The 25,678-nt window shown below is 36.4% G+C and overlaps 1 pseudogene; it reads right to left on the bottom strand.

The window, feature by feature from the left end:
• Nucleotides 1-16,950: 16,950 nt before the first annotated feature.
• On the bottom strand, nucleotides 16,951-23,651 carry LOC103744391 (annotated as a pseudogene).
• Nucleotides 23,652-25,678: the final 2,027 nt, after the last annotated feature.

Genomic DNA, 25,678 nt, shown 5'->3' with positions numbered 1-25,678 from the left:
TGGACCAATGTCATACAAACCATGGCAGAGCACGGGTTCTAGTCAGACTACTATACCCAGCAAAGCTATCAGTTGTGATTGATGGAGAAAGAAAAAAAAAAAAAAACATGACAAAAACAGATTTATGGTATGTATGCTCATGAAACCAGCTCTACAGAGAATACTCAATGTAATACTTCAGTCTTAAGTGAAGATTAAGCATTCTCAAGAGGATACACAGAAGAAATAATCTCTGAACTATCAACCAAAAGAGGTCTAAGAAAACAGTACTACAGTAACAACATAATGAATTCATAAACCATAGTCAACAGTAACTCTCAGTGTTAATGATCTCACTTCCCCAGGAAAAAGATACAAACTAAATGTTCAGATTTGGAAACGGAATCCATGGATTTTCTGCCTCTAAAGAACATACGTCAAAAACAATGATTGATACGATCTTAGGGTAAAAGGATGGAAAAAGATATTTCAAGCAAAAGGAGCTAAGAAACAAGCATGTGTAACTATTGTAATATTTGCCAAATGAGCTTCAACTTAAAACTGGTTAGATGAGACAGGGAAGGTTACTTCGTACCTATTAAAGGATAAACTACACCAGCAAGATTTTACAGTCATAAACACATATGCACAACATACAGGGGCACCCAATTTCATAAAAGATACATTATCAGATCTGAAATTGTACATTGACTTTAGCACATAGATAGTGGGAGACTTCAGTAACCCTCTGTCACCAATGGACAGGTCAACCAGGCAACAACAAATAGAAAAACCTTGGAGTTAAGTGACACCATAAATCAAATGGAACTGACAGAAAATCACAGAACATTTCACCCAAACACCAAAGAATACACTTTCTTCTCAGCAGCACAAAAACTTTCTTTAAAATTGACCACATATTATGACACAAAGCAAGTTTCCACAAATTTAGGAAAATTGAAATATTCTGTATTTTATCTGACCACAAAAGAATAAAGCTAAATATCAACAATAAAAATTGGAAAATACACAAACTCATGGAAGCTGAACAACACACTCTGGAATGAAATTTGGATCACAGGAGAAATCAAGAAGGAAATTTAAAAATGCCTAGAAGAGAATTAAAATGAAGATACAGCATAATATTAAGTCAGTCCCAAGAGGAAATTTTAGAGTATTACATGGCCTAGACTAAAAGTTATTAACATCTTAGATAAATAAATTAATGATGCACCTGAAAGCCCTGGAAAAATTATAACAAAGAACATTAAAAAAAAAAACATGGGAACAGATAATTAAATCTAGGCTGAAGGTAGTGAACTATTAACAAATAAAAAATACCCAAAAATCAATGAAATGAATATTTGTTTCTTTGAAAAGAGTAAGATTGGAGTACATTTAGCCAAATTAACCAAAAAAACCCACAACAACAACAACAAACAAACAACCCCCCCAAAAAAAATGAAAAGACAAAACAAAACAAAACAACAACCACAACAAAAACAATAAAAAAGAGCAGGATCCAAATTAACAAAATTAGAGATGAAAAGGGAAAAAGTACAACTGACCTGAAGGAAATTCAGAAAACTGTTAAGGACCTACTTTAGAAATCTCTACACCATTATACTAGAAAATCCAAAAGAGATGCCTATATTTCTAGTTAGACCCTACCAAAATTACAAAATTACATTAAAATTACATAAATAATCTAAACAAACCCATAACAACCAATGAGATAGAGGCAGTAATTAAAAACCTCCTGACTAAAGGAAGTCTAGAACCAGACTGATGTATCACTTAATTCTACCATACTTTTAAGAAGATCTTATGGAATATTCTTGAAATTATTTCATAAAATAGGAAAAGTAGAGTGCTCCCAAACTCTTTCTATGAAGCCAGTATTGCTCTAATAACAAAATCAGGAAAAGAACCAAGACAAGAAAAGTATAGGCAAATCTCTCTGGTGATGATAGATGCAAAAATTCTCAATAAAACACTCACAAAATGAATGCAAGAACACATTAAAATTTAACTTCTGTGATGAAGTTGGTTTAATCTCAAGGATGCAGAGGGGGTTCAAGACATGAAAATCAATAATTGTAATCCACCACATACACAGACTCAAGGACAGAAACCACATGATCATCATATTAGATGCAAGACAGGCCTTTTTCAAAATCCAACATCCTTTCATGATAAAAGTCAGGGAGGGCCCAGGGATACAAAGTATGTATCTCAAAGTAATAAAGGCAATACACCACAAGCCCACAGCTGGAATCATAATAAATGGAGAAAATTTGTTTGCATTCCCATTAAAATGAGGAACAAGACAGCAGTGATGACTCTCTCGATTTCTGTTCAATATAGTACTTAAGGACTTAGCTAGAACATTAAGATGAATGAGAGTATAAAAGTCATACAAATTAGAAAGGAAAAAGTCATAATATCTTTATTTACAGATGATGTGATTGTGCACATAAAAGACACTAAACATTCCATCAGAGTTTCCTCAATGTGATAAATACATTCAGTATAGTAGAAGGCTATAAAATTTGCACCCCCAAATTAGTAGCCTTTCTATATAGCAGCAACAAACCTATTGAGAAACAAATTCAGAAACGATCCCACCCCACTCACAATAGTCCCCAAACCATAGAACATCTTGGAATAATTCTAACAAAGAAGGTGAAGGATTCATAAAATAAAAAATTTAAAGCACTGAAGAAAATTTGAAGAAGATACCAGAAGATGAAAAGACCTTCCATGGTGATGGAGTAGTAGGATTAATATTGTAAAAGTGGCCATACTACTAAAAGAAATCTACAAATTTAATGCAATAGCCCTTAAAAATTCAACACAATTCTTATGATAAATAGAAAAATGAACACACAAAAAAAACCAGGATAAACAAAATAATGCTGAAAAATGGAAAACACCTACTGGAGGCATTACAATTCAATTGTACTAAAGAATTATAGTAACAAAAATAACATAGTTCTGGCTTAAAAACAGACACAATGATCAGAATTGAGAACTCAGATTTAGACGTGTGAATGACAGCCACCTGATTTTTGACAAAGGAATCACAATACACACTGCTGAAAAGACAGCTTGTTCAACAAATGGTGCTGTTTTAAAATGGAAAGCAATATGCAGAAGAATGAAACTAGACCACTATCTCTCATCATGCACAAAATTCACTCTAAATAGATCAAGGTTTCTGTCATGTGCACTTTCTATTCATTGCTAAAATTGCTTGGGCAAACTTTAACCAATGTCCATCCCCTCAAACTTGGTCTCAATGACAAACCTAGGTAAGATTTCACCAAAGTACAGTCTGGGAAACCAATCAATATATTGAACAGTGGGTAAGTTTACTTACAAGAATATTTGTGCTTTACCCTTAGGGGTATACTGGAAAATCTTCACCCAAGCACAGATGATTGGTTCCCCATAACTGCATTAGATGGTGGAAGAGATACCCTTCCTAGGTTTCCCCTGCCTATATACCCTTAGCCTTGCCTCCCAGGCCACATGAAACTAGCCCCAACTGGTTGGGTGGGTAGTGTGGCAGGACTCTTAGGTGAGGGTCCTGTGACTCTCCCTGGGCCTCCTTCCTTGAGAAGCATGACAGTTAACAAGCTCAATCGTGATGATCTTAAGCAAGTGTGTGTAGCTGAGCTTGGGGAAGATGGCTTCTGTATGTTGTTAAAGGAAAGCCTTACACAAATCTTGGGAGACCTGATCTCATGAGTGGACTTCCCACATCTCTTGACGGCCACCTATGGTTTTGACACACATGTCCCATGCTATTTCCACTCCCAGGTGCCAAGAGTTTTTTTCATAATTTTTTTCTATAAATATTCTGCAGCCCCAGTGTAACTTTACTTGTGCCCCACAGAAAACGTAAATCACGAAATTATACTTCCAAAGATAAAAGTCAAAAATCACAGTCTCAAATATTTATATATTATAAATTATTCATATATAAATTATTTGCATATATAAAACTCAACTCCAAGTGAATCAAGGACCTCAAAATATGACCTGATACTCTGAATCAGATAGCTGAGGAAATAGGAAATACATTGGAAATTATCGGTTCAGAAAAGGGCTTTTTGATCAGAATTCCTATAGTGCAAACATTAGGTCTAGCAATTGACAAACGGGGCCTCATTTAAAAAGCAAACCTTCTGTTCAGCAAAGGAGTCTATCATTCGAGTTAAGAAATGGAAAATAAATCTTTCCAACTGTACAACTGACAGAGGGTTGTATCTGGAATGCACAAAGAACTAAAAAAAAAAAAAAAACCTCAAAGGAGAAAAAACAAACCAATTAAAAGTTGGGACAAGTAAATGAACAGGGAGTCTTCTAAAGATGACACACAGGGGATGGAGAGATGGCTGACTGGTTAGATAGAGTGCTGGCTGTTTTTGCAAATGACCCAGGGTTCAATTCCCACATGGTAGCTAAGAACCCTCAATAACTCTAGTTTCAGGGAATCTGACACCCTTTTCTGACATCTGCAGGCATTGAATGTCATGGGTGCACCTACTGAGAGGCGGGCAGTATACTCATACACAAAAAATAAAAGCAATAAAGGTGGGCGTGGTGGCCCATGTACTTGGGAGGCAGAGGCAGGTGGATCTCTGAGTTCGAGGCCAGCCTGATCTATGTAGTGAGTTCCAGGCCAGTTGGGGCTAGAGGGCAACCCTATCTCAAAAAAGACCAAAACTGAAATCGAGGCAAACTTGTGCAGCACCTTTGGAAATCAGTGTGGAGATTACTCAAAAACAAGAAATCAATCTACTATTTGATCCACCTGTACCCCTCTTGGGTGTATACACAAAAGACTCTATACCTGATTACAAAAATGCCTCTTCATCAATGATCATTGCTTCCTCTTTTCATAATAGCCAAGAATTGGAAGCAATCTAGATGACCTTAAACTGATGAATGGGTAATGAATGTGTAGAATATATACACAATGAAATATTATTCAGCTCCTAAGAAGTGAAATTATTAAATTCCCAGGTAAATGGATGGAAATGGAAACAATCATGCTCAGTGAGACAACCAGACCCAGAAAAATAAATGTTGTATGGTCTCTCTCATAGCTTGATCCTAGCTTTGAAGTCTTTAGATATGCAGGCTTCATTGTCCTCCGACCACTAAGCTGCCAAGCTATAGTCACACCTTCTTCCCACACTAGTCAAGGAGTTGAGGGGGGAAGTCAGTTACCCCTCTCACCCAACCTTAGTTGCATGTGGGGGAGGGGCTAAGGATATATAAGCCAAGAACTCCATGAGGCACCTCTCTTGCCATTTTGTGTGGCTGTTGGGAAGTAACAGGATCTATATTTGAGTGTGGACTTTGCAGCGCAGCCGTAAATGGTGGGAGGGGGCACCCACTCTTCCCCCATCCTATGCTCTGTTAGCAAGCCCAATAAACTCGTTTAGGATGTTATGAAATTTATTTTAAAAAATCCATCTAACTTGGAATGAATGTAATTACTAATATCTATTGAACATTTGCTGTTATTTTTATTCTGAAGGCTTAGTACTGTGTCAGGGATAAATTACTATAATGGAAAATATTTGCATTAAGGAAAGCTAAGTATGTCTATAACAAACTCTTTGATATACCTGGATTCTGTGGGATATATTTTACAGTTCTAAATATTTTGGATAATTGAAAATAAAGGGAAATATTTGTGGTTTATAATCTACAAATGTATTCTGTCAAATGAAAATTCATTTGAATTGCCTTCCGCTTTCTCCATGGAAAAGCCAGTCCACATTTCTGTAGTCTTTTGTCCATGTAGATTTACACATTCAATGAGTTATGACTCACCTGTTCTTTCAATTAATTAAATGAATTAAACAGTACTACTTAACTCTGTTCATTTTATATCTGCATGACAGTCAAAATGTTATTTTTTTTGAGAACTGTTCTTCACCATAGCTAATCAGACGCTTTTATCTAATGCATATTTACTTAGTTTCAATCTTTGAAAGAGGTGTTTAATTCCACACATTTGTTGCACATCTCTGTGTGCAGATGTAAGCACCCTACTAGAATGTAAAAAGATAATGAGTGAAATTGCAAGCATGGATCACTTAAGAAATTGGAAGCATCATACACTAGTGAGCCTGGTGCCGTTAGATGTAATACAAAAGAGAACTTCATCCATGAAGCCTTTATGAGTACTATAAAAAAATCGAAGAGAGACATACTTATGGGGTAAAGTTGAGGTGTATAACCGGATATTTTGGAAAACTGGCTTTGGCATAGGTCTTGGAAGGACTGAATTTCAGCAGATAGTAATTAGAATGTGTGCTCACATTGTTCACAGAGCACTGAGGGCACAGTCCAGAGTGAACTCAGCAAATATAGTGTTTCTTTCTTCATCCATCCTGAGAAAATGTTCTCATGTTCAACAACACTTCTATATTGCTCACAATAAACTCCCTAGAAGTTACCTTTACATATGAAGGCACTACTTAAGTCAAACTTCATAATTTTTGTTATTATATATTTGTCCCTCTATACTAGAGTTTCAGACTCTTGGCATTATTGATGTGGTATGCAATATAAATCTTGTAAAATTGTCCCATGCATTGTAAATATTTAATATCACTCTTAAGCTTGCCCTATTAGATACCATAGAAGTACAGTCCAAGTGTAACAACCCAAAATGACCTCGTAATTTTTCAAATGTCTGATTTCTGTGATGTACAAGTCACGTTATTGGTTGAGGTGCATTGTTATAGACGCTTCAAAGTCAACTAGTAGATACCAAAATGATTCAGCAACCATATCCCCTACCATGACTTATGTCTTTTTTCTCTACTACATTATAGTTAATGAGTTCATTAAGTCACCATGTGCTAAAGATACAAATAACTATGTTGTTATATAATGCTACATCCTTTAGTCTTATAAATCATATCAACAAAAGACACTATTGGCTATCCATTAGGTATACTGCCTCCTTAGGTTCTTGGCCTGTTTCTACCTACAACACTACCACTTTGGTTCAGTGTATTGTCTTTTGCCAAGAAGCTTTGTGTAGCCTTCTTGTTTTTTCTATATCTCTCTTTACTTCAGCTTGCCATTATCCTATTGTAAACTGTACCCTTTTATTGATTCAAAATTAATGAAATCACAAAAATTTCAAACATCACATTTAAAAAAAAAAACAAAGATAAATTCTAATGCTTGTTGAGTCCCAGAAATGCAGCAAATATCAGACTCCTGGTACCGAAAGACAAACCTGTTTGTTACAGTAGAAAAATCACAGATGTAATGATGTTATTTGTATCTCAGCTAAGGAAAGTGAAAGACAAAACATGTGCCTGGTGAATGGGTGGGGCAGTGATTAGCTTAAGGTGGACCACCACTGCAGTGATTTGATTAGAACCAAACAAATTAATCATACAATAATTAAGAATTGATAAACCCAGGAGACAGATTTCTAAAGAAATTTATAAAGATGAAATTGGCTAAATCTTTTGCTCTGAGATGGTACCACTTATTTTGTTTGACAGTAGCGTTTCAGGTGTGGAGATTCCATAAGTGAAGCTTTATCTGCTATTTGTTCTCTATAGTCAGATGATTTGAAATACCAAGATCTTTTCATGTAGAGGATCATAAGCTAGGTATTTTTAGGCTCTTGTAATCCTTATTCCAAATTTCTAATTCATCAAGTATTACTTATATAAAATAACCTGATCCTCACATTTACCGCTGTGTGCAAAGAGCTAGGCTTATTTGCTATTCTTTTTAGAAGAAGAGGATATTGGGGCAATGCAGATTATAGTTTAAATTTTCCTCAGGATGTACTTCTGCATCAAATAACTTAAATTTGAAGCAACTGATTCATTTGAACTAGTTATTACTGTTGGATTTCTCAGGTAAGAACATTATGCTCAAAGTCGATGTTTTTCTCTTTTTGAAAGTCAAACACTGGAGTAGAACACAGTCACTGTGTTGTTTTAGAATTATTAAAGTTTGTTCGTTTTTTTACCTAAGTACCCCAAGGACAACTGACCATCTTCTCTCTTCTCAGAAAGTATGACCCTTTCTATGACAAAAACATTTAGAAACACACAGATAGTATTCACATAATGCTGTACCTCCTCAGTTAAATTGAAATTTATTATTGCCGAGGACTTCGTGTCTTATTAATTTTGGTACCACAAAATGCAAAATAGTATCTGATATTTAGTAAACTCTAAGAGCACGTTGGGTCATTTTTTACAGCTGAGGCTAAACTAGCTAATAATATGTATTAGATTAAAGGACTTGGGTTCGAGTCCCAGCACCCACATGGTGGCTATGAACTATCTGTAATTCTAGTTCCAGGAGAATCTGAAGTCTTCTTATGATCTCTGTGGCATTGCATGATACGGGTGCACTCACATATATGTAGGCAATGTACTCATACACATAAAAATAATAAAATATTTTAAAAATTTTAATGTTTTTAAAATTTCTTTGAAAAAAGGCTTCCCTCTAGTCCCAGTTAGCCTAGAACTTTCTATGTAAATGAGTCTGGCCTCCATCTCACATCGACCCACATGCCTCTGCCTCCCAATTACTGAGATTAAAGTAATGCACCACCAAGTCTGGTGAAAATTTTATTTTACTGTTTATACAGTCAATAATTTCATACAATGTATTTTAATCATATTCAGATCCCCTCCCTTTCTCCCATTCCTCACTCTAACCCAAGTTTTGTCCATCGTTATTATCCTTTTCTTTTTCTAAATTTTATATTTTATGTCTTCATTCATTTATTTTTATATTGTTTTTAAAAGTCTAATGATCCCATTTCATGCTCCCAATGTGTGCCTGATATCCTAGATATCCATCACTGGTAAAAAGATAGTGAAAGTATTGTAAATTTTCTCAGTGGAATATTAGAAAAAATGAAATTACAGAATGTTCAGGTAAATGGAAGAAACTGGAAACACTCATCTTGAGTGAGGTAATCCACACCCCAAAAGACAAATATCAGATGTTCTCTTTCATAAGCATATGCTAGCTTTCAATCCTTAGATAGACATGTTTCAAATGGAAAATCCTCAGAGACTAGGGAATTAATAAGATGCTATGGGGGATGATTCAGGGAAGTGGAAAATGCAGTGGTATAAATGGGAAAGGTGGATAATAGACAGAATGGGGTTAATAAGATGGGGAAGGGGAAGGTAGGACAGAAGGGGGAGTAAAGGAGAAATAACTAATACAAAAAACCTTTTGAAAGAGTCATGTGGAAACCTCTAACAGAAGCTTCTCTCAGTATATTTGTATAACTATAAAAAGAGCCTAAAAGTAATTCCCCTATAACAGGGGTTCAGTGGCCATAATGGATACCACAGGCTATTCAATGAAATAACTAATGTCAGTAATGGACACAGAGTTTTGAGTTGTTGACCAGAGCCATCCCAAAATTCCTCAAATGATACTGGCTATTGTAATTGCACCTTTTTTTCCCTACCAGAACACAATGATAAGACTCTGTTGCTGAGACATTGCATACCTGAGCTATAAAACAATCTCAGATATGTGAAGGTGGTACTGACTTTGAAGTTACATCACTGCTGACTAGTTTTATCAATATTAGAAGGTGCTGAGCATATTACTGACAAAGAAAGGCAACCATCAGCCTTTCACAGATGTGAACCCTGTGAGCTACAGTAAGAATGGCTTGGTTAAATATGCCCAATGGTGCATTAGTGGCATGAATATTATGGGAGAAACCAACCACCTTCTAATTGGATATATCATAATTATTTTTTTACTTTGTTCAAAGCCAAGTTGCTTTACTTGTATAGTTGTGTGTTATTTGGTTATTCAAATATGTAGATTATTTAAATAAAGTCTGTGTGTGTGTGTGACAGAAACAGAGAGACAAAATAAACGAAAGAAGCTATAAATATATTTTCTAAACTAAATTGCAAAAACAGTCGTTAATCTTCTAAAACTGTAGCAAATTATTACTCTTCAAAGTCTCTGACATACTTAACAACGAATATGTTTATTATATATTTGATATAAAAATAAGAAAATTATTTTGCAATCAAATACTATCATTTAAGGAAACAGTATATGTGGAGGAGATTTAAGGATGGAATTGAACATTAAACATAACAAATAAGTTTAATTGAATTTCCTTTTTATCATAGCCCAGAAATTTCTACCCTCAGACCTATACATGAGAATCAAAGAATTGTGACCATCACCATCAGGAGATGGAATAGTGTGATTTCAGTTATTATATTCAAACAATCAAAACATCATTATCCTAGGTGAGTTTGAAGGTTGTTAAAGAACTATCCCTGGTTTCATAATAATTCCCGGATGACTTGTCTGACGGTCCTCTTTCTGTGTGCACTGGGAAGCATACCCTCTAGAATAGCAGATGTTTTGCGGCCCTTGCTGGAGACCAGCTCTGCCTTCAACTGAATGGCCATATCCCACCTCACCCTCCGAGAGTCCAAACAAGCATTACAAGGGCTGTGGTGTTTTATAAGGAATTACTGTGATGTAGAAGCCTAAAATGCTGCTTTAAAATGGCCAGTTCAAAAGAGCAGGTTGATGTTTATGGGGGAATTCAAAATACCTTGTCAGGCTAAAAAAAGAAATATTAAGATGAAACCCAGATGGGGATAAAAAGAACAGGGAGACATTAGCTCAAATATTTTGATACAAAAACAAAATTACAAACCCAAAGGGTGTGGGAATGACAGGAGCACAAATCCAAATAGAGAAACAGGAGACTTAAATTGATACAATCAGGGAAAAATAAACCAAATTGTTGGGCCTAGTAGAAATAAAGTTTTAAAATTGGAGCCATGTGTATGACAAAAGGGGTGAATGACATATGAGGCATTACAGAAATATGCTTCACTCCCAAGAAAGCAAAGCTGTGTGTGAGATACACATAGAAGTCTTCTGCATAAGCAAAATGAAAATAAAACACGGAGTGAGAATCTTTCACTTAAATGGAGTAGTTAGTGATTCTGGAAGTGCAGGGAGCACCTTGCTGAAATATGATCAGTCATTTGGCCTTGGATCATTCAGATAATAATGAAAGAAAGAATGCACAATGATACCTGAATGGAATGAAAGGAAAAGCTGATGGACAGAAACCAGAATTCTGGGAAATTTCTACATCTTTTCAAAGTTAACTATGGAGCCTCTGAGGCACAGACTAGTAAAGGCTGAAATGACATGACCAACAAGGTTATTGACAGTTTCCTGACTCAAAATGTCAGTTATTTGGATCCTCTTCAGTCTTGATCCCTGCCTCACCCAACAACTGAGATAACTTTATGTGTATTTTTATCTACTATTAAAAATAGATTCATATCCCAAAGTGACAGCGAAGCAATTTTCTATGTCCATGAATTAACAAAATTCTACAAATTTATTCCTCTGAAGACTGAATAGGAAAGAGAGAAAGGAGTGAATAGTCTTAGGGATTATGGGATGATTCTGTTCTGAACGAGAAGAAAAGCCAAATGAAAAAGCAAAGAATAATTTAAAGTGTTTCCATTGGAGACGCTCCATTAATGTCAAAAATCAATAATGTGCTGACTGTGGTGGGACACAGGTTTAATCCCAGAACTTGGGAAATAGAAGCAGAAAGATCAAGGACTTGAGACTACTTAGCCTTTACTGGGGGACACTGTTTAATGAAGTCAGAACTATTGTAAGACTTCTGGCCATATACATATACCGTTTAATAGCAAGTACTATAAAATCTAAAATTACTAGTAAACTATGATGGTAATGATGGAAAGAAGCTTCAAGCTGTAGGGAAGTAGGTCAGATCAAGAAAAAAATGACTTTTACATCTTTTTCAGCTTCCTCGAGAAACTTATTATTGAAAAACTAAGCAAAATAATTGTGTCCCAGAAAACTAGAATACAAATTAAATGCTCCTTTGCACACCTAAACCCTATCATTACACTTGCAAGATACTTTGAGAATTGTTCCTCATTCTCTTAGTGATCACAATAGTCTATCCATCATTTCTCCAGAGGAATCATGGACAGCATGTCAGATATTGGATGGTGAAGCATGGGGCGAATTGAATAATAAACTTCCTTTGAATATTAGAATTTTTATCCAAATGCAAAATCTGAAAATCACTGGGTAGTCACTTAAAAAATATTGAAAATTCCATTTAATATCTCTCTCTATATATACATACATATATATATATATGGAGAGAGAGTGTTATAAGCAATGCTTTTTTGATACTTTACTTTTACTTAATATGTTACTGGCTTTGAAGTTTGAGACTTGAGCATAGTCCTTCAGCTGTTTTGCAAAGATAAAGTTTTCATGAGTGCTCTGAGTAGGCTTTTTTTTTTATCAGTTGGTACTTGGTATGTTAGCAAAGTCAGTGATACACATATATATGATTATTACAATTTATATCCATAATCTTGTGGTGGGGTTTAGTAAGGGAGGTGCAGGTATGGGAGGTGATCTAAATTTTATTAAAATCCATTACATGAAAATTGCAAAAATTCACTCAAATAAAAGAAAAGGAAAAGAATGTAGAACAGACATAAGAGACCTTCAGAGCAACGGGACATAATTTGTCAATGCATGTACTTGCAGTCGATTGATTTTAAACAACATGAAAAGAGAATGTAACAGAAAGTAAAAAGAATTGTTTCTCCAGTGAATGGGAAGTTGCATACTCACATGCCACTGAATTCTTGTAATTTTGTATCACATAGAAGGCCATGTTGAATATAAATTTGAGTTTGTCAAACTAAGCATAAATCTTAGGTCATTTTATGCTTGTTTCCTTCCTTTTTTCTTCACAAAGGATGTGCCACATGTTTGGCTTAAACAAGTGCAACTTGCTGCCTCCCTAATTCAACAACAAGAAATAGCCTCACTTACTGCACTCCCAATCTGAAAAGTCTCTGTGAACAGTGAGAAATTGCTGCGGTTAACACCTCTCAGTCAAAGGATGGTTCAAAGGAACTTATTTCTTCTGTTATAAAACTTTCATGAAGGATTCCTTTTGAAGAACTCATAGGGGTAATGCCCTGAACCCCAATATAGATTTTGACACTTGGACTCGGGATGCAGCTCTCTGGAGAGTGTTCCCCTACCTGGCATAGGCCTAGGGTTCAACCTCCGGTGTCACAAAGGGAAAAAAAAATAAAAAGATTTTGATGCTCAGCAAGCCCCAGGCCCATGCCCCATTCCTTATGCTGCGGCGTTTACCCAATTGCCAAGCCCGCTGCCATTCCCAGAACTCCTTTCAGTAGTTTCTTTTTGACAGTCCTACTTGGAAAAGAGAAACAAGGCTGTTTAACTATTTCTATGACTTTTGTGTTGCCTCTTCTTTTTTCCCATTTTTAATGTTTTTATTGAGTTTTTGTACATTTCCAAAATACATCTTAAATTTAGGCCTCCTAAGCCTTCCCCGTGCCCGTTAGCCTCCCACCCACCAGATTTCAGGTATTCTGTCTTATATATTACTGCTGCTTCTGCTCTAACACCCTTGACCAAACAACCAAGCCAAATACTTCCTAGTCAGTATGTCCTTAGAAACTGACTTAGTTTATAGTCCCTGTATATAAACCTAAAATCAAGTTTAAAAAAGTAATGATTGCAGGATAATGATGGTAAATCTTAAGTGTTCTGTGGGAGAGGAGACAATATGTGATCAGATTGATTGTGGTAACATTTCACAATACTTCATATTTATTAAAGTGTCACATTGTATACTAAAAATTTTTACAATTTTTTCTGTCAGTTTACCTTAAGAAACCTGGATACAGTCTAAAATATTTTATGGGATATATTGACGAGTCAAAATGAGCTCAATATAGTTATTCATGACAAGAGAATTTTTTTAAAAAAGTGTGTTCTCTACCCGAACTCATTTTGAACTTTCTCATGAGTTATCTCTAACGTTTTCCCTCAATATGGTGTCAGAAAATTTACTGCTTTTCTTTCAAAAGGCATCAAGAAGACTTTTCAAAGTTAAAGTTTGAATTAAAATCTCCAACCTCCTTGCTTTCTCTTTTACCTTTATTTTATCCCAACTTATGAAAGCCAAAGCTGTATTTTACTAAACCAATTCTTTATCTATTTGTAAAATCAATTACCTGAAAACTACAAGATAACGATTCAAAACAAAATGTACAAAATGCTTTTAAAATGATTCAAACATTCCCATTTCATTGCCTAAGCTGATTATAAACTTCAGTTAGATTTCTCTCCCTATAGAAAGAATTCTTTACTTACTGGATTACATTTTCTGCCCCTATAGTCAAAGAAGTATGGATCTCATCAGGAAAGTAGCTTTCAACTGTGGGTAATAATACAATTTTGGTGTGCGGTGCACATGTCTGCTCAGGGCTCTGGCACTCTTGGCCATGAACAGCTCTAACACGCAGTATCAGTGTGTGAACCAGTGGCAGGGAATTGTTGGAAAATTCTCTGTAGCTAGCAAATATTTTAATGATACATGTGGTAAAATCAGATCCAGTTAGCCTTTCATCTATTAAATACCAAAAGTTGTAATGACAGATAAGCCTTTTATTTTTCCTGAGATAAAACACAGAATACAAGATATCTGCTAAATAAGGGTCTCATTTTACATGGATTCTGAATAGAAAAAGACATAAAGCCAATTTGGGCTATAACTAAGTAAATTTCCAATGTGATTAAAATGAACCAGAGCACATGGATGTTATAGCAATGCACAGCACTGTATATATCCCATGCTGATCCTAAGATCTTGAACTTTTACCAAAAGCTTAAAAGATTAATTTACTTACTTCACAGCTTGCACAGCTGTTATTCAGGAATAATTGGGCTCCTTTAAAAAGAAAAGTCAAGCACTGGCCATTTAGAAAGATTTCTTACTGTGATGCAGGCAGCCTGGGGAGTTTTGTGAAAATCACATAACCTATGCAACATGTCAGTCCCTCTGCTGCAGATGAGGTTTTCATTTTTAAAGGTAGCTGCTTATTCCTAGCAGGATAGTTCATCAACAGAAAGTATTCCAGTTTTGTTTAAAGAATATTTAAATTATATATCTTCAAAAGGATTTTAAGTGTCTTTAAGCAGAAAAAATGACTGCTTAAATGGAAATCTCTCTCTTATGAAAATAAAGTCCACTCCATTTTAGTGAGGCCAGTGAATGATTTGGGGAAGGTGACTCTTTTGGTTGCTTTAGGTCATTTATAGTCCTTGAGTGTGGTATGTTTTCAGTCCTTTCTTACAGTCCTCAAGACAGCAAAGACCATTGCATTAAATATATCCTTGAAGACAGTCCCAAAAATTCCATTCACATAATTCACTTAAAGCCTACAAGCTGAAAACATATAAATAAATTAATTTAACACAATGAAAATAATAGTGGTAATTTCTGATAACTGTGCCAGACTGAATATTTCTGTTCATTTTTACTTATATGTATTTAGTGTTTCCGTTGTCCTTCTGTTATGAAGTCCCTCAGTAAAAACACATAAAATAACATAATTTACTAAAGAAAAAATTCATTATATACCTGTATAATCAGAATAAAATAATCATTTTATCATCATCTTTATAGAAACACACATAAGAATAATGAAAACAGTCATTTTTCATCTAAAAAAGGAAAGCCCTTTCCTGGTTGAACTTATACAATATTATCTTCATGGAACTGAATTAATACATGACAATATACTACTAAGAATGTGGATTTACTGAAAGTGAGACCATATTTCTGAAAACAGGACATACTTCAGACACACACCTTGGAGCAACTGAGTTAGAACAAACCTAGAAAGCTCTTCCCAGAAGACTAGCCTTCAAGGTATTAGGGGATATATGCAAACTGCCAAGGGAGAAAAGCAATCAGTGGTCCTATTCAGCTGTAAAGTATAATACACAAAATAATGATTAATCCACTCATAGCACTTTTATTTTGGTGGTAATCAACAACTGTCTAATTGGATGTAAGGCCTGTCCACTCATCAAAGAAGCTTCTTTTTGCAACAGATGGAGACTTGCAGAGTTCCACAACTGGCCAATGCAGAGAATAAGTGTTGAGATGCCCAGCCCTAAGCAATAGATCTACAATGCAACTGCTTCACCTAAGACTCAGTGAACATAGCAGAACAGGGGGCCTAAAGAACAGTAATGCATCTATCAACTCTCACAAGTGAAGCTACCTCATGCAACAGATGCTGATTGACTCAGAAAGCCACAACTGGCCAAAGAGCTGAGAATAAGTGACCGCAGAGTGTATGTCTCTGGGTAAGACACCTGTATTAAACCTCTGTCATCCAAGTCTCAGGAAAGATTGTAAGAGCCAAGGGTAGCGAATGACCTCAAGGAAATAGAGTTATCCAACACCTGGGAAGTTGTTCACATGAGCTTACAGCAATGGTGACAGCATAAACAAAACGATTGCAGCATCAAACTAGATAAAACCCCAGGAGAGAAGAAGGGAAACATCTAAAATAGTGGGTTTGTTCATAGACAATCTAACAAATTACCATAAAAAGTGTTTCCTGGCAGGCAGATCTCTGTGAGTTCGAGGTCAGCCTGATTTCCTCCACCTCTGTACAGGAGCCTGGACTTCCTTCACGGCTGTGGATGCAGACATCTACCACAGGCAGACAGTGCTCTCTACACCTTGTCCAATTTAATCTTCTACCACCCAAGAGTTAAGGAGCCTCTGTAGACCAAAGAGACTACAAGCTTAAGATGGGGTTTCCTCCCAAGTTTTTATTGATGTTAGGAACTCTTGACGCTCTTTGACTAGAGCAAATAGTTCAGGACCTGCTGTGCCCAAGGGGCTGATAAAGGGAAAGCTCTATTGGTTCTTTGTGATTTGATGCACAGATGAAAACTTAACACACAATTAACAGAAGTTGGTCATTAATGAATCACATCCTAGTTTTTTGAAGCTTCTGAAAGCAGATGTCACCTTTAGTTTTCCAGCTCTTGTAGCTCTAACACTTTCAGCATTAGTCTGCTACTGCCCCCTGGGTGCTCTCCATGGTACCTTGTTTGGTGGGCTGGTTGAGAAAGAGCGTGGGAAGTGTGTGCCACTGTGGGAAGGTTGTGACTCACCTGGATGCCTCCAGGATGATGCCTTCCATGGCTACTGCAAGTTCTCCTGGAGTCTCGCCCACACTGCCTAGTGGATACCTGTACATGACACTATTGAGCTCAGAATGAATTGATTGTTGATCTATTACTGACCAAGAAGCAGAAGGAACAAAGAATGCTTTGTTGACACAGTTTCGTAAGCTTTCTGGGATTTGACTTGTGATTGGCAGATCTTTGTGGCAACTGCCTTCCTCATTTCTAGCTATGCTTGTTCCATTTGGGGTGTACAGATGAGATTTGGTGCATCTTTCAATAGACCCTGAGCAAAGCTAAAGGACGCTGATTCACGCACGTCAAGGGCAGCTCCTCATATCCTACCTTCTTTGAAGGCCTAACCTGAAGTTTTCTCATCCACCAGACCACCTTTAGCAATGTTTACAAGGAATGCCCCTTGCCTTGTCTGTGTGATAGTAAAGTCATTGATGAGGTGGTGGTTATGTTCTTGAGAATCCAGTGTAAGGAAGCACAGTTGCTTTGATACAGCAAGTCCTGCAGGGTGTAGACCATCTGCTCTCTCAGAGACCTCTATTCCATCCTTCAAGCAGGGGTCATAAAATATGACACTGGATCCAAACACCTTGGCTGAAACAGTCTGCCCCATGAGATGAAACGTTGATGAGATCTAGGGTCTCTCCATGGATTCAGACCACTCCTGAGGGCACCTCAAGATCTCTTCTGTGTCGGTGTGCCTTCTCGAGCATCTGGTACAGCCACGTGTTCCTCCAGTATAGACTGAGGATGTGGAAGATAGTGGAATCTGCCATCTCCTCCACAGTAGCAGATGAGATGTTGCAGTTTCCAAAAGATTGCAGTCTAGGGCTGGCCTGCTACCCATTTCCCTTGTTCCACTCTGGGCCCTTGTGTGCTTGAGTTAGCAGGGGTCTTGTGTTCTACACCACTGCCACAAGTTCATTTGATCATCCTTCCACTGGCCTGAAAGCCTCTGTTTCCCTGAGTTCATGGACCAACCCTGGTTCTTACAATCTTTCTGTCACGTCTTCCCTAATGCTCCCTGAGCCATAGGAGGGTGAGGTTTAATATAGGAGTCCTATCCAGGACACACACACTGCAGTATCTTATTCTCTAAAACATGGCCAGCTGTGACATTCTGTGCGCATCACACACTGCTGTGTTTCATCCTCTACCTTTTATTACTTTTTGTTTTCATGAGTGGCAAATCCGTTAGCTTATGTAACAAAAGAATAGGTGAAAACAATAGGTATCCCCTTGCATTCAGAGTAAGCAAATCCAATGATTGATTAGTTGTTTTATCTTAACCCACACACTTCCTGAAAATTGCAAAACAGAAATGATTTTTATTTTTCAACGTGTAAGGCAGAATCTGTGAAAAGAAATTCTAACTTTTATTTCATTTTTATACTATGCTAAGTAAACCTGTTTTTCCATGAAAAGAAAATGTGTTTAAAGACCTAAAATCAATAGATTCCACAATGATTACTGTATAAGACTGGTTTTTAAAGGCATGGTAAGTTTCTAAATGTGTTGTAGGTGTTAGTAGTCAGTGATTGACTTGTTTTAAAACTAATACTAATCTTTTAATGAGTATTGTTTCAAATAATCAAAAAAATTTCTTCTGGATGAAGGAGAGTTGATCTTTAAGGGAGAGACTCTAGATAGGTTGACTAAACTTAGCGTATGAGTTTGCACTGAGGGATGCCTGGGAACACAATCTTGAAATGCACAAAAGTTAAATAAAAATATACATTGAGAAAAAATACTTAATGCTTACATAGGTATTTCAAAATATTTATCAAATGAAATATTTTGGAAATGTCTTCCTAAAGATAAAAATCACTTATTTAGTAAAGATTTATCTTTAAGACATTTGTTTGATATGTTAGGAAGAAATCACGTGTTTTGCTGGATATGAATCTAAATAAACTGACAAGCAAGTAAACACACCAACTTAGACATATGAGCTCTAACCAGGTGTTCTAACTGCCTGGCAAAGGGGTCAGAAAGGGCCAAAAGGAGAAACTAGAGTGATGTGATTCTACAAAAGGAAGTAGGAATTTTCAAGTTGTACACCAGGAAGGAAGAGTTGCAGAAATGTCAGAAATTTTAAATAGAAAGAAAAGAAACAAAAAAAGAAAACAAGCCTAAAGAATAACTTCCAAAATAATTGAAAAATTCAAAGATAAAGAATTGACTGAAACAAAATGACACTTAAGACAATAGAAATACGAGAGAAAAAAGTCATCGTTTTCTAGGAAGACATGGGTTATTTACTTGAGGAGAATGAGTGCTATTTCGGAAAAGTTGAATAGGGAAAATACACCAAATGATTTCTATGTGAAATATTACAATTGGCAAGTCAATCTAGTAATTTACTTAGGTGGAATATACATTTCATATAAGAGTGATAATTTTGTATTACAAAGAATTGATAATCTTTATAGAAGGAAATATCTCACTTGTGTAGGAACAAAAATGTATTCTAAATGATCACTTAAAAAATAATATCTATTAGAGAACACTTACATGAATGAAAGTCCATTTTTTCCAGTTAAGATGACTTACTTATGTTAATTCATTTATTTTCCAGTTAATCTATACACTTAGTATTTTGTTTAAAAATCCTTATTTTTGCACTATGTAATCTAGCTCAAAATACACTTTGGAAAATAACAAATTCCACTACATTCTGAAGTTGAAAACTATGTGGAAGTAGACACACTTAAACATGCACTCTCATATACACAGACAGCAACATTTACACATATAAACACATATACTCACATACCACACATACACACGCACATTACACATACACACACATACATACCCATACACAGTGGGAAAGTTTATAGAATCTAGAATTGAGTAATAAAATTGGTCATGGATATGGAAAAGGGAATATCTGTAGGATTATGCGACCACTGCCTCTGGTGGATATTGTACCCAACCTACCCCTTACTCTGGATGGATTCTGGTCAGTCCAGTTTGAACAATGAAAAACATAGTAAAATTCAAAGATACTATTCAAATGGTATTTGATGTGTAATAAAAATGTAGAGTCAATCAAAATAATACAAATTTATATAACAAGAAATTTTCATATTTATTAAAATACAACACAAAGCATTTGACAAATTAGGAAATATTTACTGATTATACTTTATTAAGCTGGATCTTTTGCTCAATCACTCTGAAAATTATCAATGCTACAAGTGAATAATGCTTGACAGGCCAGGATGCATTTTAGTAAAGGAAAAACAAATGTTCTTCAAACACAAGAAAGAATCTTCTCTTCACTCCTTAGAGCTACAGATTTTAAATCTGATGAATTACTTTATTTCCATCAACTGAATTAGAAATGGTAAAAAATATGACAATACATAGTGCTGGCAAATTTACAAAGAAATGGGCACATTGAATTAAATTCGATGTGTTTTTATATAGCCAACAAACTGAAAATGGGCACAACTATTCCAGGAGTTCATTTTTTATCATTTATTTTAGGGATTTTCTCTGCTATGATTTTAATATATTAAAATTTTTAATTGCAACATTATAAGTATCAACAACTTCAAACAAGTTAAATATGCTTCAATAAAGAATAGTTCTTAAAAAGTTCATGTGTGTTTACATAATGGAACCCTTGAGAACTATGTCTCTTTTCTACATGTGATTCCATACCATGATTTTTTATGCATTAATCAAAATGCATATATGTATATACTTATACAGATATATATGAATGTGTGTTAAACAGACATTGAATATGGACATTATTACTTAACTTTACAGAACAGATCTTCTATAAAAGAAAGCAAAGTGTCATAAAGATTTATATTTTGCCCTAGGCACTGGCTGGTAAAGGCTAGTATTGACCAGTGTCACATCATAAATATGTACCCTTGACATGATATAATATTGACATTACCTCTGTACTCCTACTTCAAAAGACAGCAATACCAATATAATATGAGAAAGCCTTAAACCAATTCAAATAATGTACATCTTACAGAAAAACTGGGCCAATACTGTTCAAAACTGTCAGAATGATTTAAAAAAGAAAAGAAAAAGTATCTTAGAAACTGTCACAGCTTAAAGGAGCCTGAAAGGAGACATGAAAACAGTGCAGTGTGGCATCCAACCTGGAATTCTAGAACAGGAAAGGTCATGGGTGAAACTGAAGCTTAGATTCCATTAAATAATAGTGTGCCAACCCTGGCTGTTAACTGTGGCGCATGATACAAATTTAACTTATTAATTATAGGGAAACTGATTGTGAAATATGTAAGAAATTTGAACAGTCCTTAAAATTTACTTTGATACAGTTAAATTATTGAAATGACATTTATTTAGCAATTAGCTATTTATTTTGTGATACTTTTATGTATTATTATAACTAAGCTATGGTTCTTGTGGTTTCTTGAGCTCCAGCCTACATGCTACTAGGAAGATAGTTTTTAAAGGTGACTGATATTTAAACAAGATAGAATAAAGAAGATTATCTACACTAACACACAAGAAACTCACTAATCAGTTGAAGAACTGGATAGAATTACCTGCAGTGTCCAGAAAAGGAAGGAATTCATTTCTAGATCACTTCTGATTTGATGTTGGGATTGTAGTATCAACTCTTACTGGAATTTCTAACATGTTGCCTGGCTCTGCAAATTTCACTTCTGACAACTTTCACCATAAGCCAATTCTCTAAAATCTCTCTTTTAGAAATTTATGTATATATATATATATATATATATATATGAGTTATTTATTAAGTAATGTGCACATTATATTTATACATATACATCTCTAAATACCCTTTAGTAATATTCATGGGAAAACTAGTAGACCAACAGCAACAACACAAAACAAAGCAAACTGAGTGAGATACTTTAAAAGTATATTGTTTTCATTGTTATTCTTTTGAAATAAACAATAGAAAAATTATTCAAAAATAAGATAAGGAGAAAAATAAGGAACAATATATTACATCTGTTCTGGGGGTTATTTAAAGTTCTCCTTATAACCTGTCTAGTTTCTCACTACAATTCTTTTAGGGCTATAGAGTTATTAAGCCCTACACTTGACCTCATTAAAGAATGGAGTAAAAGCCCAAGTTCTGAAATGTATACAACTGCAGAATCAAAATGAAGATGTTACTGATATAGAGCATAGTGCTAGCCACATTACACAGTTTACTAATGAGCCCTGGGACAGTGAATGCAGGGAATGGATATCGACTTTGGTTTTAGGGATTTAGGTAAAACAAGAAAGGGCTGAGAAAGGTGAAAGGAATCAAAAGCATCAGATCTAGTGCTGAGTGAGTCACTGAAAACTCTTCCCTCAAAGGAAAAAGTCATTGGAATACCTGTGTCAGCTTCTTAAGAGTGTTCACCAGCAGGTTTGAGGAACAGTGTTATACTTGTCCATAAGGAGATATTTATTTTTCTTTGTTCTTATACAAGAAAAGAGCTTGAAATTTCCTGAGTCATGTAAGGTCTGTGGGCAAGTGCAGATTAGATCTCCGGATGTTTATATTCCTCTGGGAGAGTGTCAGTAGCATTTCAAATTTGTGGAACAAAGTTTCACACATTCCTACAGAAGGGAATTTCTAAGACATTGTTCCAACAAATAGGAGATATTTCAATTAATTTACCAAGACTGAGAATGTTGAATGAAGGGCTATGAAAATATAAAGATAATAATATTAAACACAGACTTGATTCTAAGTGCCTCTTGATTCGCAAAGTATGTATGGGAGCTCATGTCCTGTGGAAGTCAATGTATTACTAATATCTCCTCATCATTGAAGACCACTGGGGGATGAACAAGGACCAGCAGAAATGCCAACCTACATCAATTGCTGTATTTAACCATAGGAAGGAGTGCACAGAGAAAGAATTATTGTGAAGTGAAGGAAATTTAAGAAGTTGCTGAGATATTCACGTCTATAGATGTTTCTTAGGCATTTGAAGGAAGGTTATAATAGTGTCACACCAAAGCTCCCCACCCCCCGTTTCCTGGGAGACCCAAAGAGATCCCAGGGCTGACAAAACTGACAGGATACCTTTTATTTGGGTTTTTGCATAGTTTCTGACTTCCGGAGGGGGTGACTTACAAAGGCCTGATCTTCCTGTGAGCCCTGTTTTTACATCTCAGGTAAGCTTTGAGATTTGCCAGCCCCCAGTGGCTCACCAGCTGCCAGCGTGCTCAGTTCACCAGGATGGCGATTTCCTTCTCTTTGGTCCCACTGTGCTCAGTGTTTCTCAGTATCTTTAGTGTCTCTCAGCATCTTCAGCATTTGTCCCTAGACCATCCCCCTCTGAATCTCTTGGGGTTCACTTCTAGTTCCTTCAGAGGACACACATACTCAACATTCCACCCGTTCCCCTGGTTCTCACAATCTTTCTGCTAATCTTTTGCAAGGATCCCTGAGTCTTGGAGGGGGTGACGGATGCAGGACGATCTTTCTTTGATCATGGTGAGATACTGACCTCTTGTGCTTCCCCATCACTCTTCTTCAAATGTGGTTGTTGATCCATCTCCGTGATGTCTGCCCTACTATAAAGACAAATGACAAGAAGTAGGCACATCTAAATAAACATGGGTGCAAATTTAAATCCTAGGACATACCCCAGCAGGCATACCATATTTATTGAACAAAATACTTGTGGCTTCCCCACTGGGGCCTCCAGCCTTCCCTGACACAAAGGGTTGGCCTGGTCTGCAGCACCAGATGTGTGTTTCACCCTTAGAAGAGGGCGTTAGCCAATTAGAAATAGTTGGTTGTGCATGCATTAGTCAAGCCATTATTGCACCAGCGGGCATTGCTTGGCATGTCAATAGTGTGCAACTTATTATTATCTGTCTTTTTCCCTGGGTCCTTTGCAAGTCTTGTATCACAGGTCTAATCTGGACTTTCTGTTTTCTCTCCCAGGGTCTATTCCCAAACTCTGAGGCTAAGACTGAATTTTACAGTTACTCCTTAGTCTTTCTAGCCTCAGTTGAGGCTGTTGCCTCAGACAAGTTTTTTATTATGCAAAGAAGTGGCTAAGCCACCTCCCTGGATTCCCCTTTTGCTTCCAAGTCTTGTAAAATGTTTTCTAAGCTTCCCACAATCCTCATCTCTCACGCATCTGAGTTAATTTTCACCATTTACAGGATGGCGGTCATTCTGGGATTTTTCTCCTTTGACTCTGTCCCTGTCTGTGTAGGCATTAGTTACAAATTTTGCTATCCATCCCATAACCCAAGTAACTGCTGCCAACCCCATTAAATGTATGGGGATTGTCCACACTCTCCCCTGGGTTCCTGCTGGCTTCTTCAGGATCAGTGGCCCTCCTGTACTGGATGCCTACTGGCACCCATCTCTGCCCTTTTGGATTTGGGAAACTGAACCCAACTCCCTTTGATCAGCTCATTGGATACCACTAGAACCAAGATGCTTTCCAAGGCCCACATTCCCACTGGTTTTCCTGAACTCCTGAAGTGTATCAAGCATCCAGCCATAGTACATCAATTTGTTGTACCAAATCCCCACCCCTACGCCCAAGACCCATCTGTGCTCCCTGGTACGCCAGGGCTGACAAAACCTACAGGATACCTTTTATTTTTGACATTGGAGGGGGTCACTTTTTTGACATCAGGAGGGGGTGACTTACAAAGGCCTGATTGTCTCATGGGCCCTGTTTTTAACATCTCCACTAAACTTTGAGATTTGCCACCTACCAGTGGTTTGCTAACTGTCCCCCACCTTAGTTCACCAAGATAGTAACTTCCCTCTCTTTTTTCCCAGTGTGCTCAGCATTTCCCAGTGTCTTTAGCATCTCTCAGCATCTTCAGCATCTGGCCCTAGACCCTCCCACTCTGAGTTTCTTGTGGTTCAGCTCTAGTTCCCTCAGAGGACACGCCTAGCCAACAAATAATAGGTGCACAAATTCTTGTTTTTCAAAATTTCTAAAAGCCCTGCTTTAGAAGTTATTTTTTCTTCAAACAAGTCTATACAGTCATCCAAGCTTTAATCTTCATAAAAACCTGCATTCACCTCTCAAGTTGGAGGAGAGACCCAATTAGGGCTTCTGATGAATCTTGGCTATGCAAGGGAGGCCTAAGGCCATGGCTGCTGCAAAGCTGATCTGATATCCCTATTAAGATCTGAGAATTGTGTTTCCCAGCAAGCCTAAGGATAGATTACATGAAAAATGAAAGGGTTTAAAGTATTTAGAGGAAGAAGTGTGCAAGTGAAATGGTAGTTTAAAAATCCCTCAAATTCTCCAATTCTTGAGTAAAGTTTTCAATGTTCCAAACTACTTCCATAGGAGATTTTGCAATTAAAATTGCTCACTGACAAAGAGTGAGTTTATGATTGTACACAGACACAAGATGAAAGAGCGCTTGTATTTGTTGGTGGCGAGAAATTTTTCAAGTTTTCTACAGAACATGGATTATGACCCTAGTTATTTGAAAGCCTTATAAATAATAGCCTTTCGCTGAACTGTAGATCATCTGGCTTCACAAAGTTAAGGAAACAGGTTCAAGCTGTGTCAAGAGCTGCCAGTTCTCCTCATCC

The sequence above is a fragment of the Nannospalax galili genome, unplaced genomic scaffold (genome assembly GCF_000622305.1).
Source record: "Nannospalax galili isolate Female #2095 unplaced genomic scaffold, S.galili_v1.0 scaffold402, whole genome shotgun sequence".
NCBI classification, from domain to species: domain Eukaryota; kingdom Metazoa; phylum Chordata; class Mammalia; order Rodentia; family Spalacidae; genus Nannospalax; species Nannospalax galili.
This window is presented reverse-complemented; position numbering and strand designations above follow the sequence as displayed.